Raw genomic sequence first — 20655 nt, forward strand, 5'->3', positions numbered from 1 at the left:
CACCCCCGAATCGGCATAGCCAAGGACTCTTTAAGACGCATCGCGACCACTGTAAATCGATCGTGAAAAATGAACCACTAGACGTTGGACCCCAATATCAAATCATACATTTGTCGAAAAGAAATCTTGGGTAACTACTTGAATTCCCACCAATTAACTCCCGAAATTTTCTGGTTATGCAATCTGGTGTTGGGGATACAGGGAGGCACAAATATCTCACACAACTAACAAATCCTACACTCCAAATTGTATCCATCCGTCAACACATAACCAAGAAAACCTTGGAAATCACGTACCTCAGACCTTTGAAAACATCCGATATACTAGATGTGGCAATACATCTGATCTCTCTCCCCAGTACTGGGTGGTGCCATACTACTCTCACCACAAAGAGTGTAGAAGTATTTTCTATGTCGGCATCCTCTGGTATTCCGGAACTGAAACGATAAGCACCGTGACAAAAACACCTTGGAGCTTAACTCCCCAGGACACTACCACAACCCCTAAATGTCAGGAGGCACCAAGATAGAATCCCGTCATAATGATATCGCAATGATCCAACAATACCCGCATGATCCTAAAAAAATTTGAGTGAAAAAGAGGAGAGTGAAGTCAAAACATCTACGTCAGGAATGTAACACCCTCGATGCGGCTATATCTCCTACGTGTCGAAGCACAACTTAGAGGCATAACCTCATTGAAAGCAATGTCGCAAGTAAGGTAATCTTCACACAACCCATGTAATACAGAAGGGAAAGAGATACATAGTTGGCTTTCAATCGCCACTTCACACAATTACATGAATAAAGCATTACATCAACCAGATACAATCAAGGTCCGACTACGAAACCCAAAATAAAAGAAGACTACCCCAAAAGCGACACAGATCCCCGATCATCCCGACTGGGCTCCACTACTGATCAACTAGCACGAAACAACACAAAGGACAAGATCTTCATCGAGCTCCTCCTTGAGCTTGGTTGCGTCACCTGTACGGTTTCATCGACACCTGCAAACTAGTTTTGGAGGTATCTGTGAGTCATGGGGACTCAGCAATATCACACCCTCGTGATCAAGACTATTTAAGCTTATAGGAAGGGTAAAAGGTATGAGGTGGAGCTGCAGCAAGCGACTAGCATATATGGTGGCTAACATACACAAATAAGAGCGAGAACAGAAGGAAAAAGCACGGTCGGACAACTATGATCAAGAAGTGATCCTAGAACAACCTACGTCAAACATTACTCCAACACCGTGTTCACTTCTCGGACCCCGCCGGAAAGAGACCAACACGGTTACACACGCGGTTGATGTATTTTAATTAAGGTCAACTTTAGGTTTTCTACAACCAGACATTAACAAATTCCCATCTGCCCATAACCGCGGGCACGGCTTTCGAAAGTTCAAATCCCTGCAGGGGTGTCCCAACTTAGCCCATCACAAGCTCTCACGGTCAACGAAGGATATTCCTTCTAGCGGGAAGACCCGATCAGACTCAGAATCCCGGTTACAAGACATTTCGACAATGGTAAAACAAGACCAGCAAAGCCACCCGAATGTGCCGACAAATCCTGATAGGTGCTGCACATATCTCGTTCTCAGGGCACACCGGATTGTCCAAACTTCCGGTAGGCCAGCCCAGAGTTGCCCCTGGTGGCCACCGACGGCTGACAAGGTGGACCAACACTGAGAGGAGCACTGGCCCGGGGGGGGGGGTAAAATAATGATGACCCTCAGGAGCACGACTCCCAAGGGAAAAGAAAAGGCCAGGTGGTGAATGGTAAAACCAATGTTGGGCATTGCTGGAGGAGTTTTATTCAAGGTGAACTATCAAGGGGTTACCATTATAACCCAACCGCGTAAGGAACGCAAAATCCGGGAACATAAGACTGATATGACGGAAACTAGGGCGGCAAGAGTGGAACAAAACACCAGGCATAAGGCCGAGCCTTCCACCCTTTACCAAGTATATAGATGCATTAATTAAATAAGAGATATTGTGATATCCCAACAAAATATCCATGTTCCAAACATGGAACAAGCTCCAATCTTCACCTGCAACTAACAACGCTATAAGAGGGGCTGAGCAAAGCGGTAACATTGCCAAACAACGGTTTGCAAGTGCTAGGTATCGCAGCATAGGCATGGCAAAAGAGCGAGCAACTAGCAAGCAAAGATAGAAGTGATTTCGAGGGTATGGTCATCTTGCCTGAAATCCCGCAAGGAAGAAGAATGAGTCCATGAAGAAGACAAACGGACGTAGTCGACCGGATCCTCACACACACAACGTTATCGGAACCAATTTGAAGAAGCAACACCGGAAAGAGGCAAACAACATGGTAAATAACCACGACATGAACATTGCATGATGCACAATCAAGTATGATGCATGTCCGATTTAATGAAGCATGGCATGGTAAAGTGCACAAGCAATTCTACAAATTAAGTGGAGCTCACTATGCAACGAGTTGCATATTGACGAAACACCACGACAAGTTATTTAGTTCAATCTCGTTTATGTACCCAACAATATTAAATGTTGTTAAACATGGCAAGAGGGTGAAGCAAAGTAAAACTACCTATCTAGCGAAGGTTAAATGAGGCCGGAAGCAACGAACAACAATTCCGGTAAATCCCCATATGCATATATTAGGTTTGGCACTGTTCTTCCCTAATCACAATTTTAGGGTTGTTAAACATGCAAAGTGAGGTCACTATGTTAAACTAGGCATTTTCCCACCCAATTTACATATAAAGTTTGTTACAAACCGAGTTACGGTTATTTAGTTATGAATTAAAGCATTTTATCATGGCATAGGAGAAAATTTAAACAAACAACATTTTAAATATTTTAAATATGGATGAAAACGACATATTATTAAACTATATGAAAAACTAAGCAAGTTTCATGTTAAGTTTGTTTTAATCCGATGCACGGTTTGTGAGATATTAAATGCATGAAGTTGAAGGTCTTTTCTGCAATTCTATCTTTACTGGATTAATTAGCAAATTCCCAGGCACTGAAAAAAAAACATACGCGGGCCGAATCAAAGGCCGGCCCAACAATACACAGGGGCGGGGACTGCTCACCCATGGGCTTCAGCCCCTTGGTGGAGGAGGCTGGCTGGATCGAACGGGCACGCAGGGCCTCACGCGACGGGGGAGCAGCTGGGCCTGGGCGCGGTCAACGCCAGCAGGCGATGCACGGTCGTTCTCCTCGCTCGAACGAAGCAGAGCAGGCGAGTAGGGCAAAGGGGCGGCGAGGATCCAAGGGAAAGGAGGCGGCTCCAGCCGGATATGAGGCGGGGAAGAGCGCAGAGGGTCCATGGCGGCGGCGCTGTGAAGAAAAACACCGAGAGGCGGACATGAGAGAAAGAGAGAGATGGGAAAAAGGAGGGAAAAGGAGAGGTGATGGGGTCCTGGATCGATCGAGCTGGGGAAGGGTAGCCGGTGCTGTTGTGGAGACTGGTTCGCTGGAGTGGCACGGAGACCCAACCAAGGCTGACCTCCATCGTTCCCTGCGAGAAGACACAGAGGAAGAGAGAGATGAAATGATGGAGATGAAATAGAGGGAAGAAGGAAAGGGAAAAGGCGAGGGAGTCTTGGCCTAGCGCTCCGGTGGCGTGGAGCTGCGGCCGGGGATGCTGCCCTGTGGGCGCGCTGTTGCGAGGAGCGGCGGGAGCTGGACGCGTTCGGAAGCGCAGAAGCGAGGGGATCGAGGAACGGAGCACAGTGGTTGGTCGGGCATGGAAATAGAGAAGAGAAAGTGGGGTGGCGGCGGCTAGGAGGATACCTAGGAAAAAGGGTTAGGTTTAAAATGGACTAGGGGTAGACTAAATATATACATCACGGATTAGGTTAGGGGCTATTCGGTCCATCCGATCATAATCGGACAATCCCGGATAATTAGATCAGGGGGCCCGACTAACAAAACGAAGATGTTTTGTAGAAGTTTGGGGTTGATCCGGATCCAACGATGACGACTGTCCAGGTCGGGTCCGGGACAACTTTCAGACGCGCGCGAGAGGAGGGCCGCAGGCTGACGAGAGAGCTTAGGCTAGGCCCGGCGGTAGGTAGTGGACTGTGCAGAAGGCCTCAGGCTGAGAGAAGAAAAGAGAGAGAGGCCCGGCGACTGTTTCCGGAGACCGAAAACGTCCGACGATTTGACCGACTATATTGTCGCTATAGTTTAACGGTTGGGCTATCAAACGAACTCCGAATGCGATGAAACTTGACAGGCGGTCTATCTACACTATAATAAGACCACACGCCAACTTTCAACCCAATCCGAGAACATTTTCCGGCCACTTATAAAATAATATTCCGGACGTGCCGCGGGCGCGTGCAAGTGTGTCTGGGCTCAGAAGGGACAACGGGCGGAACTGGGGGAACCCGGACGGATGCAAGTTTTGAAAATATGATGATGCAATGCGGAAGATGACATGATAAAATGCAACATGCAAGCAAATGACATGGCAGCGTCAGTGAATAACAGGAAGACACCTGGCACATCGGTCTCGGGGCGTTACAACACTCCACCACTACGAGAGGATCTCGTCCCGAGATCTAGAATGGCACCGGAGGGAAAAACGGAAGAGAAAGAGAAGAGGTGAAACTAAGTTGCTTCTTTGACAAACGAGTGATACCGAAGAACCTTGAAAAGGATAAGCCATTGAAAGAAAGAATTCAACGAAGAAGAACAAAGTTGAAAGCACTCCTATAGGGAAGATGAATAAGGAAGAACAAATTCGGGCAGCACTGCGGATGAAAAGAAATACAAGGCTTGATAAGGCGAAAAGAACTTGAGCAAAAAGGACAGAACACTCTGGTTAAATGGATAAGCAAAAGAAAGAAGCATGATCTTGACAAAACAAAATGATGGGTTGAAAAGAGCAACATTGCAATGCCTCCGAAACAAAAGAATAGAAGTTAGATAATTGAAATAGGAGAATGGAGAAGAAAATGTCAACTTCTGTCACAAAAGAACTTGAAAAGGCATCTTTAGGAGAAGGGTCGAACAGAATTGTTGTAAAAAACAACAACGAAAAGGATAAGTTTGTTGTGGGCTTATGGAAAACATCTCATAACTATGAGGTGAAATTCCACCACTAACGGAAACAATGGATTTTGAATTGATATGAATAAGGAGGAGACAAAACTATTTCACCGGGAGGATAGAAGAACTTGGGTCATTTATAAGCACCATAATAGCAACAATCCTTAGAGAAGACTTTAGGTGAAATATAACCCAAGGTAACTCCAATGAAGAGATTGGTGGATTTAAAATACCTCATCTTGATAACTTGTGAAACATGAAGCACGAAGCGAAATTATCCAGAATGACATAACACCACCTCAAAAGATATGCGTGAAAGAATTGACTCCGGATTGCAAGATGAAGAAAACTTGAGCTCCTCTGAAAAATCTTGATGAACACTTCGAGAAGGAATTAAATAATTGGTGAATCATCATGTACAACCTTCATGAAGAACTCCGGTAGTAAAAGAAATGATCAACCGAAATGGAGGATGAAAAGAATAAGGTTGAAGACTTGCAATGATTTAAAAGAATCTCCGTGGTGATGTAATTGCGAGAGCTAGGAACTCCGGGAGGAGAAAAGATAAAACATCTCGAACCAAGAATGTGATATGATGCACCTCTGGAATAAGAAATTGAATCACTTGGAAGAAACAAGAATAAGAATTACATTATGCTTATCCTTCAACAATTCAAATTGATGACAAGCAATGGAATTGGCATACTACTTATTCTCGTTGCAAGGATTAAGATAGATGTAGCGCAAACTTGAGAAAAAATCTTCTACGAATCACCGATCGGATTGAAACAACGAATAAATTGATATGATAAACGAAGGAAGACAAAAATCTTGGAAGAAACACCGTAAGAATTAAAATGACCGAGGAAAAGATAAAGAACACCGGTAAGAATTGGAAAACGAAAGAAGATACTTGAAGGAATTTAGGTACAAGAGAACGAATAGATCACGAGCTGATTAGAGGATATTTGAGCGATGCGCCGATAATATTTGGAGAATGATAGCTGAAAGCTAAGAAAGAATAAATCTGAGATGATGGGCTCCGGATGATCAAACTAAAAATACTCCTGAATTTGCTCCGGATAGGTGAAAAGAATTTTGATAATCGAAAACAATAAAGAGAGGAAGGTCTCGAACTAGAACCACCAATCTCTGAGAGAATGGATAAGATATGGAGGTAAAGCTCTTCTTCGGTCTTCAACAGATGAGAAAGACGACGAGAAACACCAACAAAAATTATTGAGGCACTCCGGAAGAATCAAAAGTGAAGAGGTTGAGCCAACGATGAAAAGAAATTGAAAGATCTTGGAGAAAGGCATTTGACTGATGATAACTCATTCTTACGTCAAACTTTAAAAAGAATTTAGGATAGATCTGGGAAAATAAGAAGAGTCAGGTAAGATCCTGGGAAAAGACCTATGGGTTAGGACCCACTCAAAAGAAACACCATTGAAATGATTTAAAGAGAGAGATTGCACCGGTTGAATTAAAAGGCTTGAATGAGAGAACATACTCGAATGATCTTGAACGAATGCAGAGTGGAAACACGAATCTTCGAGATATCTTAAACACTCCGGAACAATAGAATAACGAGAGGTGAACGATTATGAGGTGCACTGGTATGAGAAGGCATTGAAATGAGGAAAAGATATACTCAACAAAGCTTGAATTGAAACCACCGGAGAAGAAATAGAACAAATAATGATAACTTGAAGCTTCGTTAGGATCTTCATGAGAATCACCGTATAAGAATATTGACAGAAAAGGATGGAGAGACTTCACATGAATAAAATCATACTTGATTAAGAAATCTGAGTCCTTGAAGAAACAAGGGTGGGAGGGTGGGAAAAACAAAGGCAACTTGGAGACGGATGAAACAAACACCGTTGAGAAGAACTGAGATTGAATCTTGCGGATGTTGAAAAGATCGGGTCCACTTGAAGAGAAAACATGCCGGTTGAAAAAGGTTTGACATGACAATCTCGATTATCAAGAAGGATTAGTATTCGCATCGGAGTATGAGAACACCATTTGGGGAAGGTATGGAATCAACACTTGACTTCGAAGCAACTCGAATACCACAACTCACAACAAAACAAAGGATTGGCTTGCAGAATAAGCCGGAACAAACATATGATAGAGATTTCGTCTGAAGTTTTCATGGTGGGGCCTACACGGGCTCGATCATACATCACCATCATCTACAAGGCAGTGCACATGACATACGAAGCATCCCCGAGTCGGCATAGCCAAGGACTCTTTAAGACACAACGAGACCACTGTAAAACCAACCGTGAATAGGCGGACCACTAGACGTCGAACCCCAATTTCATATCATACATCTGTCGGAAAGATATCCTAAGAGCTACTTGAATTCCCACTTATAAATTCCCGAAACTTTCCGGTTACGCAATCAGGTGTTGGGGATACAGGGGAAGCATAACATCTCACCCAAAACTAGCAAATCCTACATCCAGTTGTATCCATCCTTCAACACATAACCAAGAAACCTTCGGAAATTGTCTACCTCAACCTTCGAAAACATCCGTTATACGAGTTATGGCAATACTCCCGAACTCCCGCCCCAGTACAGTGTGGCATCGAGGTTATCTCACCAACAACTGCATAAAAGAGATTTTCGATGTCAGCGAAACTAAACCCAGGTATTCCAGAACTGCAACGATAAAATAGTGACGACACCACCTTGGAGCTCAACTCCCCGGGACACTGCCAGAACCCCTAAATGTCAAGAGGCACCAAGAACAATGTTCTCGTCACAAAACCATTGGAATGATTCCAAGATACCCGCGTGATCCTAAATTTTTTTAGTGAAAATTTGAGAAGAGAAGAGTCAAAACTCTACGTCAGGATGCCTCACCAGAGTGATGAAGGGACTGGGGAGTAAAAAGAATTCCTAACTCTCCGATATACATAATCCTAAATGACTCAAAACATTTTTCTCAACAACGCCAGCTATTCGATCAAGCAGGGGGGCTCCTAAGGTCGGGGAAGGCTCTCATACCAACTTGTAACACCCTCGATGCGGCTATATCTCCTATGTGTCGAAGCATGACTTAGAGGCATAACCGCATTGAAAGCAATGTCGCAAGTAAGGTAATCTTCACACAACCCATGTAATACATAAGGGAAAGAGATACATAGCTGGCTTACAATCGCCACTTCACACAATTACATGAATAAAGCATTACATCAACCAGATACAATCAAGGTTCGACTACGGAACCCAAAATAAAAGAAGACTACCCCAAAAGCGACACAGATCCCCAATCGTCCCGACTGGGCTCCACTACTGATCAACTAGCACGAAACAACACAAAGGACAAGATCTTCATTGAGCTCCTCCTTGAGCTTGGTTGCGTCACCTGTACGGTTTCATCGACACCTGCAAACTGGTTTTGGAAGTATCTGTGAGTCACGGGGACTCAGCAATCTCACACCCTCGCGATCATGACTATTTAAGCTTATAGGAAGGGTAAAAGGTATGAGGTGGAGCTGCAGCAAAAGCGATTAGCATATATGGTGGCTAACATACACAAATGAGAGCGAGAAGAGAAGGCAAAAGCACGGTCAGACAACTATGATCAAGAAGTGATCCTAGAACAACCTACGTCAAACATTACTCCAACACCGTGTTCACTTCTCGGACCCCGCCAGAAAGAGACCAACACGGTTACACAGGCGGTTGATGTATTTTAATTAGGGCCATTTGCATTTCTGTCCCTAACTCGAACCACCTAATCAGATATACCCCTAATTCCAAAGCCTGCTCAAAAATGCCCCTCCGCCGTGATGTGCCCTTATAGAAATGCCCCTCCGAGCCGTTTCCGTCCAGTCAAGGCTGTTTGACCGCTAACGTGCTGTTTCTTTGACATTTTTGCCCCTCCTGCCATACATCTGGGCCCAACTAACCGGTTCACTCTCTCTCCCCTCTTTCTTCTTCCTCGCGACGACAGGGGCATTTTTGAGCACGTACTAGATCGGGCGTTTCCGCGGTCGGAGAGAGAGGGGCAGGTCAAGCACGGCGTGGTTAGCGATGTCTACGGCGGGCACGGCGGGGATGTCTTCTACGAGCTCGTCGGTGGCCGCCAATGCAAGTTTCAGTGTCGATTTGGGGGAGATATGGGCATATTGTGAAATTTGGGTTCATCAATTTGGGTTTTTTTGCTGCTGTTAGGTTGATGGTGTCGGCATAGTTCAGTTTCAATCGGAGTTTTACATCCCCGATCTGACATTCTGTGGCCTTGAGGTTCGCTCGATGCAGCGGTGCCCTGGCCACGGGCTTATTCCTGCTCGTCGTGTCGCCTGGGGAGGAGCAAGCTCTGGCAGAAGGTTTCTCGGCTGCCCTCTTGATGTAAGTGTTTGGCTTTTAAGCTTGATTCGATTCTGCTCTTTCCCCTCTTTCTAATTCGATCATTGATTTTGCAGCTTCCTGATGAATGTGAGTGGGTTGTATGGATTGACCCGCCACCGACCGAATGTGTTGCTCATGCATTTGAGGAGCTTCATGCAGGATTGGAGAAGAGCTGGCTAAAATCTCATGATTTAGAGAGGAGGGTGATGTATCTAACCGAGAAGAACAAGAAACTGAAGCTGAAGATGAAAAAGAGGAACGAGCTTATGCAAGCATGGGGATTTATCATAGTTCTTGGTATTAGCATTGTGGCCACATTTGTTTCTGGGTGGTCTAATAATCCATACTAAATGGATTTCTCTTTGTAGTGTATGTTGTGATGGAGCTTGGTGTGGGTATGTATTATCACAGGACAATGCTGTGATTTGGGAATGTTGTGATGTTGCTATTTGGAAATGACTCAAGAATCTTGCTTTGATCGATGACTGAAATAGCATAGATTGAAATATTTGAACAAATGATCTGTTGTGACAAAATAGGAGCTCACAAAAATATTTGAAAGTAGCATCTCACAAGATAGCAGCTCACATAATATTCCAAACTAGCAGGTCACAAAAGGAGCATTGCACATTCAAGATAGTAGCTCACAAGTTCACCATTACATAAGTTCATAATTTCAGCATCACACACTTAAGGTAGCAGCTAACAAGTTCACAAATAGTTGTTGAACAACAAAAACAGCAGTGCCCTAAATGATTCCAGTCACAGGTCTTTCATCTTCTTGCTCCTGGTGTTGCAAGCAGGGTTAGTTAAGAGCCTTGAACTCCTCCTTGTGGTGACAGTTTTGCTCACTTCTTTGCTTAGCTGGTTGCTTCCAGTTACAGATCCTACTGTAGGATCTGGTGCAAACTTGAGCCTCTTCTTGGCTGGTGACATCCCTCTATCAGCTGCCCTTTTGTAGTTCTTCCTTGGGCTACAATTGAAATGAGAACATTAAATGCAGCAAAAAGGAAATGAGAACATCAAATGAAGCAAAAATTGAAATGAGAACATCTATAGCAGTTGCACCTTACAGCAGATGACACTGTTGGTGCATCTGTAGCAATTGGAGCATCAGGTTCAACCTCTATAGCATTTTCAGCATCAGGTTCAACCTCTGTAGCATTTTCAGCATCTGTTTCAACCTCAGTAGCATTTTCAGCATCTGTTTCAGCATCTAAATGATCATCTGTTGCATTTTCAGCCCCCCCAGTGCTCTTCTTCCCCAAAAGCTGGGTCAATGGATTCCTTGCAGTGAGTGCCACGATGGCCAAGCCTTCCACACCTGCCACATTTCTTTCTCCTTCCTCCAAGTCCTTTTCCCTCAGATTTTGCCCTAATTCTTGTCTTCCTAGGTCTACCAGGGGCCCTGTTTTGCAATGGAGCAGACAATTTAAACCCAGGGTCCACCACATCCCACTGTTGTTTGCCCTCCATTGCAGGCAAATTTTCAGCATAAGTAGCATTGAATCTAGCAACAGAAAAGTACTCATGTACATACTGATCAATCTCACTTACTGGGCCTCTCATTGAAGTAATAAAATACAAAGCATGTATGCAAGGCTGTCCAGTTAACTGCCACTTTCTACAACTGCAAGTCCCAGTGGCCAAATTTACTGGATATCTCCACTCTCTCTTTTCCTTGTCAACTGCTGTGATCTCTGCCTCATATGTGCTTCTCTTCACTATCTCCATATCAAGGTCCTTAGATTTTGCATGAAGCATTTTCATGACTTTGGGGATTATGATGTGGCCAATGAATGTAGCAGCTGCAATCTGCTGTCTGAGATCAAACTTCTCCATTATAAACTGTCTTATTTTGTCTAGCAAGTCCACAATGTGTACACCCTTCCATTTTTTAATCTTTGAATTAAAGGACTCAGCTAGATTGTTATTAACATAATCTACTTTACATACTTCATTGAACAGTGACCTTGCCCATAGCTTGGTATGATGCTCCTCTAAGTACTCCTTCACACCAGCCTTACTGTGCAACTGCCTAAGATGGTAGTTGTGTTTCTTTATGCTGTATGTCAATGAACAGGGCCATAAATTTTCATCAAAGAATTTTCCTCTAAACTTTTTTGTGAAATTTGCAGCCAAATGCCTCATGCATTCTCTATGCTCCACACCTGGGAACACATCTTCCACTGCAGTCTCCAGGCCTTTGCATGCATCAGTGTGGATAACAAGACCTGGTGGGTGTCCTATAAGCTCTCTTAAGTTCTGAAAAAACCAAGTCCAACTGTCTATGTTTTCACCCTCTAGAACTCCATATGCAACTGGGAAGATCCAATTGCAAGCATCCACAGCACATGCACTAACTAGTTGCCCTCTAAATCTGCCATTTAATGCAGTGGCATCTACTGCAAGATAAGGCCTACATCCATTCAAAAAACCTTGCCAACATGCTTTGAAAGAAACAAATACTCTTCTAAAGCACTCTTTCTGTCTACTCTTCCCATTTAGTTTGTACTGCATAGTGTGTTTATCAATGGTAACTACACTACCAGGAGATGCTTTCTCCACTTCTGCCTTGAAGGTATACAGTAACTGGAAAGAGTCAACCCACTTACCATAGATATTGTCAAGTGCCATTTGCTTCCCATAGAATACTCTCATATATGGAACTGCCAGGCCATACTTCTTCTTCAAATTTTTCTGCAATTCTGTTGGTCCCACTTCTGAATCCTCTAAAACCCAGGTCTTCACAGCATCAGCAACCCATCTACTCTTAGCTGACTTCAATCTTTTTCTCCTATTCACACTGGGACATGTATGAGCAGTTTTGTTCACCTTAACCTGCTTTCATGAAAGTTCAGACACATGTTAGAACCTATGTACTGCAACAAGAAAACAGAATACAGTATCAATGCTGCTAACTAGAAGCACAATGCAATGTTAGTTGCTATGTATTAGATACCTGAAACAGTGTGCTATGTCTCATTAAGGAGGCATGCATCCTCCATTGACACCTCTTATAAGCACAATGCACTGTCAACCTAGTACTGTCACTCTTGTCTATCACAAATTCACTTTCAGTCTTTATTGAGAAGGTTGCAAGAGCATTTCTACAGTCTAAAGCACTGGAAAATATTGTTCCTTGTGCCAAAGAAGGATCATCTCTATTGTATTGCACATCTGGTCTTTCCTCATCAGATGTTTCAGAGTATCCCATGTCCCTGTCCTCCTCCTTCTCATCTTCACCTGCCTCAGCAAACATGCCTTCAGGGGGTGGAACATAATCTTCCCCCTCATCATCTTTCTCCTTGCCCTTCTTCCTTGTTACAAACTGTGGAAACAACTTTTCATCCTCATCATCACTTGGCCAATCATCTGGTAGTCCCTCTTCAGTATAGGGGTCAACTGAATCTCTACTCTGAGAGGGACCTGCATTCTTAGGAACTTCTACAGTAGGTGTTCCGGGTGCCTGCATGGAACTGTTGCTGCCTCTACTATGAGCATTTTTTTCCTGCCCCTTGATTGGCTGGTCCTACCTTTATCTCTAGACCTAGACTGAGATCTTGTTCCTCTACTCTCTGGCTCTCCTCTCTTCCTTTGTATGACACTGATTTCTAGTTTAGCAGGGAAATAATCATGTATTGCAAACATTATACCAAGCTCATCATCACACTGGACAGGGACCCAAGCAGTTTTGTCAATGTCCCAGTACCTGAATTCCACTGCATCATATAGACCCCATGGATATTGAGCACATATGGCAGATCTAAACTGATTAAAAGTCCATTGATTGTCAGCAACAAAAGGAAAAGAGAATCCTGTATTGGTTGCTTTTGTGCCAGCTCTAGCTAGATGTGTGGTTTCCATTCTACATTCCATCCCAACTGCTCTATCGGGGTCGATCCTACGATGACCATGGAAAACAGAGACAGATCCCAACGCCATGAGCACTATGAACTAGGTCAACAAATCCCAAATCGAACTACAAATGGCATGAGACTCCGCCAGATTAGAAGAGAAACTTACCCCGCTGAAGCATGCTTCTGTTGCTGCGGTGTGCTCCCTCGTTCGCCGCCGCCGCCGCCGCTGCCGCCGCAATTGCTATCCCCATCCATCTACCGCCGCCGCCGTAGTAGAGTGTCGCGCAGAGTCGAATCTAAAGCTCCACCATGGCTGCCATCAGGAGATCGAGCCTTGCAAGTTGGATTGAGCGAGCTAGGGTTAGGGTTACGGCGGGAGGCGATTTGGGGGAGAAAGAGAGAGCGTGCGGCTCGGGCGAGAGAATGAGAGGGAGAGAGAGTGAACTGGTGACCTGGGCCCAGGTGTAAGGACGGAGGGGCAAAAATGTCAAAGAAACGGCCGCTTACCAGTCAAACAGCCATGACTGGACGGAAACGACATGGAAGGGCAATTCTATAAGGGAACATGACGGTGGAGGGGTATTTTTGAGCAGGGTTGCAAATTAGGGGCAAATGTGAGTAGTGGGTTCGAGTTAGGGATACAGATGTAAAAGACCCTTTTAATTAAGGTCAACTTCAGGTTTTCTACAACCGGACATTAACAAATTCCCATCTGCCCATAACCGCGGGCACGGCTTTCGAAAGTTCAAATCCCTGCAGGGGTGTCCCAACTTAGCCCATCACAAGCTCTCACGGTCAACGAAGGATATTCCTTCTAGCGGGGAAGACCCAATCAGACTCGGAATCCTGGTTACAAGACATTTCGACAATGGTAAAACAAGACTAGCAAAGCCACCCGAATGTGCCGACAAATCCTGATAGGAGTTGCACATATCTCGTTCTCAGGGCACACCGGATTGTCCAAACTTCCGGTAGGCCAGCCCAGAGTTGCCCCTGGTGGCCACCGGCGGCTGACAAGGTGGACCAACACTCAGAGGAGCACTGGCTCAGGGGGTAAAATAATGATAACCCTCAGGAGCGCGACTCCCAAGGGAAAAGAAAAGGCTAGGTGGTGAACGGTAAAACCAATGTTGGGCATTGCTGGAGGAGTTTTATTCAAGGCGAACTGTCAAGGGGTTCCCATTATAACCCAACCACGTAAGGAACGCAAAATCCGGGAACATAAGACCGATATGACGGAAACTAGGGCGGCAAGAGTGGAACAAAACACCAGGCATAAGGCCGATCCTTCCACCCTTTACCAAGTATATAGATGCATTAATTAAATAAGAGATATTGTGATATCCCAACAAAATATCCATGTTCCAAACATGGAACAAGCCCCAATCTTCACCTGCAACTAACAACGCTATAAGAGGGGCTGAGCAAAGCGGTAACATAGCCAAACAACGGTTTGCTAGGACAAGGTGGGTTAGAGGCTTGGCTTAACAATATGGGAGGCATGATAAGCAAGTGGTATGTATCACAACATAGGCATGGCAAAAGAGCGAGTAACTTGCAAGCAAAGATAGAAGTGATTTCGAGGGTATGGTCATCTTGCCTGAAATCCCGCAAGGAAGAAGAACGAGTCCATGAAGAAGACAAACGGACGTAGTCGACCAGATCCTCACACACACGACGTTATCGGAACCAATCCGAAGAAGCAACACCGGAAAGAAGCAAACAACATAGTAAACAACCACGACATGAACATGGCATGATGCACAATCAAGTATGATGCATGTCCGATTTAATGACGCATGCCATGGTAAAGTGCAGAAGCAATTCTACAAATTAAGTGGAGCTCACTATGCAACGAGTTGCATATTGACGAAACACCACGACAAGTTATTTAGTTTGATCTCGTTTATGTACCCAACAATATTAAATGTTGTTAAACATGGCAAGAGGGTGAAGCAAAGTAAAACTACCTATCTAGTCAAGGTTAAATGAGGCCGGAAGCAACGAACAACAATTCTGGTAAATCCCCATATGCATATATTAGGTTTGGCATTGTTCTTCCCTAAACACAATTTTAGGATTGTTAAACATGCAAAGTGAGGTCACCATGTTAAACAAGGCATTTTTCCACCCCATTTACATATAAAGTTTGTGACAAACCGAGTTACGGTTATTTAGTTATGAATTAAAGCATTTTATCATGGCATAGGAGCAAATTTAAACAAACAACATTTTAAATATTTTAAACATGGATGAAAACGACATATTGTTAAACTAGATGAAAAACTAAGCAAGTTTCATGTTAAGTTTGTTTTAATCCGATGCACGATTTGTGAGATATTAAATGCATGAAGTTGAAGGTCTTTTCTGCAATTCTGTCTTTACTGGATTAATTAGCAAATTCCCAGGCACTAAAAAAACATACGTGGGCCGAATCAGAGGCCGGCCCAACAATACACAAGGGCGGGGACTGCTCACCCATGGGCTTCAGCCCATTGGTGGAGGAGGCTGGCTGGATCGAACGGGCACGCAGGCCTCGCGCGACAGGGGAGCAGCTGGGCCTGGGCATGGTCAATGCCAGCAGGCGACGCGTGGTCATTCTCCTCGCTCTAATGAAGCAGAGTAGGCGAGCAAGGCAAAGGGGCAGCGAGGATCCAAGGGAAAGGAGGCGGCTCCAGCCGGATCTGAGGCGGGGAAGGGCGCAGAGGGTCCATTGCGGCGGCGCTGTGAAGAAAAACACCGAGAGGCGGACATGAGAGAAAGAGAGAGATGGGAAAAAGGAGTGAAAAGGAGAGGCGACAGGGTCCTGGATCGATCGAGCTGGGGAAGGGCGGCCGGTGCTGTTGTGGAGACTAGTTCGCTGGAGTGGCACGGAGACCCAGCCAAGGCTGACCTCCATCGTTCCCTGCAAGAAGACACAAAGGAAGAGAGATATGAAATGATGGAGATGAAACAGAGGGAAGAAAGGAAAGGGAAAAGGTGAGGGAGTCTTGGCCTGGCACTCCGGTGGCGTGGAGCTGCGACCGGGGATGCTGCCCTGTGGGCGCGCTGTCGCGAGGAGCAGCGGCCGCTGGACGCGTTCGGAAGCGCAGAAGCGAGGGGATCGAGGAACGGAGCGCAGTGGTTGGTCGGGCATGGAAATAGAGAAGAGACAGTGGGGTGGCGGCGGCTAGGTGGATCCCTAGGAAAAAGGGTTAGGTTTAAAATCGACTAGGGGTAGACTAAATATATACATCACTGATTAGGTTAGGGGCTATTCGGTCCATCCGATCGTAATCGGACAATCCCGGTAATTAGGTTAGGAGGCCCAATAAACAAAATGAAGATGTTTTGTAGATGTTTGGGGTTGATCCGGATCCAACGGTGACGACTGTCCGGGTTGGGTCTGGGACAACTTTCGGACGCGCGCGAGAGGAGGGCCGCGGGCTGACGAGAGAGCTTAGGCTAGGCCCGGCGGTAGGTAGTGGACTGTGCAGAAGGCCACAGGCTGAGAGAAGAGAAGAGAGAGAGGCCCAATGACTGTTTCCGGAGACCGAAAACGTCCGACGATTTGACCGACTATATTGTCGCTATAGTTTAACGGTTGGGCTATCAAATGAACTCCGAATGCGATGAAACTTGACAGGCGGTCTATCTACACTATAATAAGACCACACGCCAACTTTTCAACCCAATCTGAGAACATTTTTTGGCCACTTATAAAATAATATTTCGGACGTCCCGCGGGCGCGTGCAAGTGTGTCTGGGCTTAGAATGGACAACGGGTAGAACTGGGGGAACCCGGACGGATGCAAGTTTTGAAAACATGATGATGCAATGCGGATGATGACATGATAAAATGCAACACGCAAGCAAATGACATGGCAGCGTCGGCAAATAACAGGAAGACACCTAGCACATCGATCTCGGGGCGTTACAAGGAATCCTCACTACAGCGACGAAACAGATAAGGAGTAAAAAGAATTCCTACTATTCGATATAACTAAGACTCAAAATAGTTTTCTTCTAGACTCAACAACGGTAGTGGTTCGGTCAATCAAGGGGGCTCCTAAGGTCAGTAAGGCTCTGATACCAACTTGTAGCACCCAAGATGCGATTCGATCCCAATCACGTGATGAACTCATGATTGGGGAACAACCGCATTTCGAGCGCATAGCAGGGTGGATATCATTACAACATTTCATGTACTAAATACATGAGAATACAAGATAGAGGCTTAGACAAACCACAAGCCACAACATGAATACATCAATACATCAATACATAGCAATCATCATACATAAAAGCAGGATCCGACTACGGATGAAATCAAACGAAATAGAAGAACGACATCCACCCTGCTAATCCCAGGCTCCCTGACTCGGAACCTATCCCTTGACCGAAGAAGAACAAGTAGAAGAACTCCAAAACAAGCAAGCATCGCTCTCACCTCATGATCATCACATTACATGTACCTACAACTGCTGTTGTAGTAATGTGTGAGCCACGAGGACTTAGCAATCCCATTACCATGGGTATCAAGACAAGCAAAGTTTAATGGGTCTAGAATGGATAAGTGGTGAGGTTGCAGCAAGCGACTAAGCATTGTGTGGTGGCTAACTTACGAGTGCAAGAGTAAGATGAGAAACTACGCAAATGGTCGCAAACAAGTAATGATCAAGAATTGATCCTGAACTACTTACATTCAAACATAACCCCACCGTGTTCTCTTCTCGACCTTACTCGAAAAGAGACAGCGACGGTTACGCACGCGGTTGGTGTATTTTAATGGAGTTTAGTTCAAGTCCACTACAACCGGATATTAACAAACTACCATCTGCCACATAACCGCGGGCATGACTCTCGAAAGTTTATACCCTGTAGGGGTGTCCCAACTTAGCCCATGACAAGCTCACGATCTGCGGAGACAATCCTCCATCTCGGGATCCTCCAACCAGACTCGGAATCCCGATGCACAAGACATTTTGACAATGGTAAAACAAGTCCATCAAGACCTCCCGAAGTGCCGACACCCTGATAGTAGCCGCGCGTATCTCGTCTCAGGCCATGATGAATGAACTAATCTTACGGTCATTGAGACCCAAGTTGCCCAAGGGGCGCCACAAGGTGCTCTAGTTTTGACCGGCACTCATGAGGAGCACTGGCCCGGGGGTTGATTAAGAATCCTCGGGTGCTAGCCGGTCCCTATGCAAGTTTTAGTTGTTATTTGGACAATAGTAAAACCAATGTTGGGCTTTGCTGGAAGAGTTTTATTCAAAGCAAACTGTCAAGTGGGGCCCATAAACCCTCATCGTGTTAGGCACACAAAATCAAGGAACATAACACCGGTATGACGGAAACTAGGGCGGCATGAGTGGAAAAAACACCAGGAAAAAGGCCGAGCCTTCCACCCATTACCAAGTATATATGTGCATTAATTAAATAATAGATATTGTGATATCCCATGACATTTTTTGGATTCCGAGCTCCGTAGACCCTTGAGAGGTTCGAACACTGGGGTGTGTACGAAGAACTCCCTCTTCCCAACCTGCCAGCCCAAAAATTCCACAGCCTAGCTTGATGAACCAAAGGGACAAGCGACACAACAGTTTATCCTGGTTCGGGCAACCTTGCGGTGTAATACCCTACTCCAGCTTTGTGGTGGATTGCCTCGAGGTGCTGAGGATGAACTAATATGGTGGTTGAACAACCTCAGGAGGTGAGGTGTTCTTGAGCTCAATGAGCTGGTGTGTGTGTGTGTGTGTGTGTGAGGATGGTGTGGATGATCCAATCCCCGATCCCCCTCTAGGGTGGTGGCTATGTCCTATTTATAGTGGCCTTGGTCCTCTTCCCAAATGTAGGCGGAAGGGATCCCACAACAGCCAAATTAAAAGGGGGGCAACTAGTACAAGTTATCCTAACAAAAGTAGTCTTCGCCTGCAAAGGCTCTGGTGCTGACGCTGTAGTGGGCTCCGCGATGACCTCCTTCTTGTTGTCCTGGTGGTCTTGGTATCGTTGCACAAACATGGAAACCTTTTCCTGATTACTCGGGACTCCGCGCCTGTGCTTGCCTCCTTGGCACCAAAGGGGAAACTGGTACACTTCTACCCGCTGGCGCCCGCCTGGCCTTGGTCGTCATGGCTCACGTCATGTGAACCTCGCGAGGTGCACCCTGCATTGATATCTCCGCTCCTCGGGAGCTAGCCTAGTGATGCCACCCCCAGGGAGGTCTTGATGTCGCCCCCCTCGCGAGGGTCTTGTATTGTTATTGCCGAAACTGGGCCGTACTAGGCCGCTGATGGAGCCACACCGTGGGCCGCACACAGGCAAGTCTGGGTACCCCCGTTCCGAGGATGCCGACAGTAGCCCCCGGCCCCAAGGCGCGCTCGAGCTTGGCTTCGAGGCAAAGCCAAGGGGCAAGCGCAAAGCGCCGGGGGGCCCAACCGCCTGCGGCCTTGGTCGATGTTTGGCGATTGATAGGAAATGGGCGCCTCCTCTTCCCATGCTGCCTCTGCAACTGTCCCTGGCTGTCAAAAAGGCTGGCGCCTACTGCAGAGCTTTCATTGCCTTTCCCTTTCGTCTTGCTCCAGATCCCCTTCTCCTCCTTTCCCACAGAGCCCTAGATCTGTCGAAATTCTCCCCCAAGCTTGTAGTTGATGGCCACTGACAAGGTGAATGCTGAGCGCTTGCCTTCCTGGTTCGAGCCCGCACTGAGCGTGCCCACCATCACGGAGAAGAACCTCGCCGCCGCGCTCCTAGTGACGGCGGATGGCAGCAACGAGGGGGAGAGACAATGCTCCGGGCTGGCTCCGCAAAGCTGGAAACCTTGGGCGGCACCTTCTATCCTTCTTCTTACAAAACGTCTTCGCGGGGTTGGTCCCCCCCTTTTCCGGCTTCTTCTATGCCGTCCTTCACCATTAAAATCTCCAAGCCCTTCACCTTCGTCCCAAGTCCATCCTTCTTCTGTCGATCTTTGCCTTTTACTGCGAGGCATTCGTGGGGGTGATGTCGTCTGTGGCACTGCTCCGCCATTTCTTCTACCTCTGGATCAAGGAAGGCCCATGCTCTGGATGTGCCAACTTTGTGGCGGCCAATGGCAGCCATGCGATCTCGCGAGCCTGGAAGAAGGTAGATGATTTCAGGAACAAGTGGGTCCTCATGGGTGCCTCGCGCTCTTTCCCTCGACTAGCGCTGCCGACGAGGATGACAGTGCCTCGCGAGGGATGGAATCATGAGAAGCTCAATGATCCTCGGGTGGTGCAGTTGTTGGAGAGGATGGTGGCTGACCTGAGGCCTAACGACCCGAAGGCGGAGACTTTGATGGGGGCTATGATCATCAGGGAATTCCTGATGCAGCACCTGGCTCCGCTCAGGCACGCTTGCGCCCC

The sequence above is a fragment of the Triticum aestivum genome, chromosome 4A (genome assembly GCF_018294505.1).
Source record: "Triticum aestivum cultivar Chinese Spring chromosome 4A, IWGSC CS RefSeq v2.1, whole genome shotgun sequence".
Classification (NCBI taxonomy): domain Eukaryota; kingdom Viridiplantae; phylum Streptophyta; class Magnoliopsida; order Poales; family Poaceae; genus Triticum; species Triticum aestivum.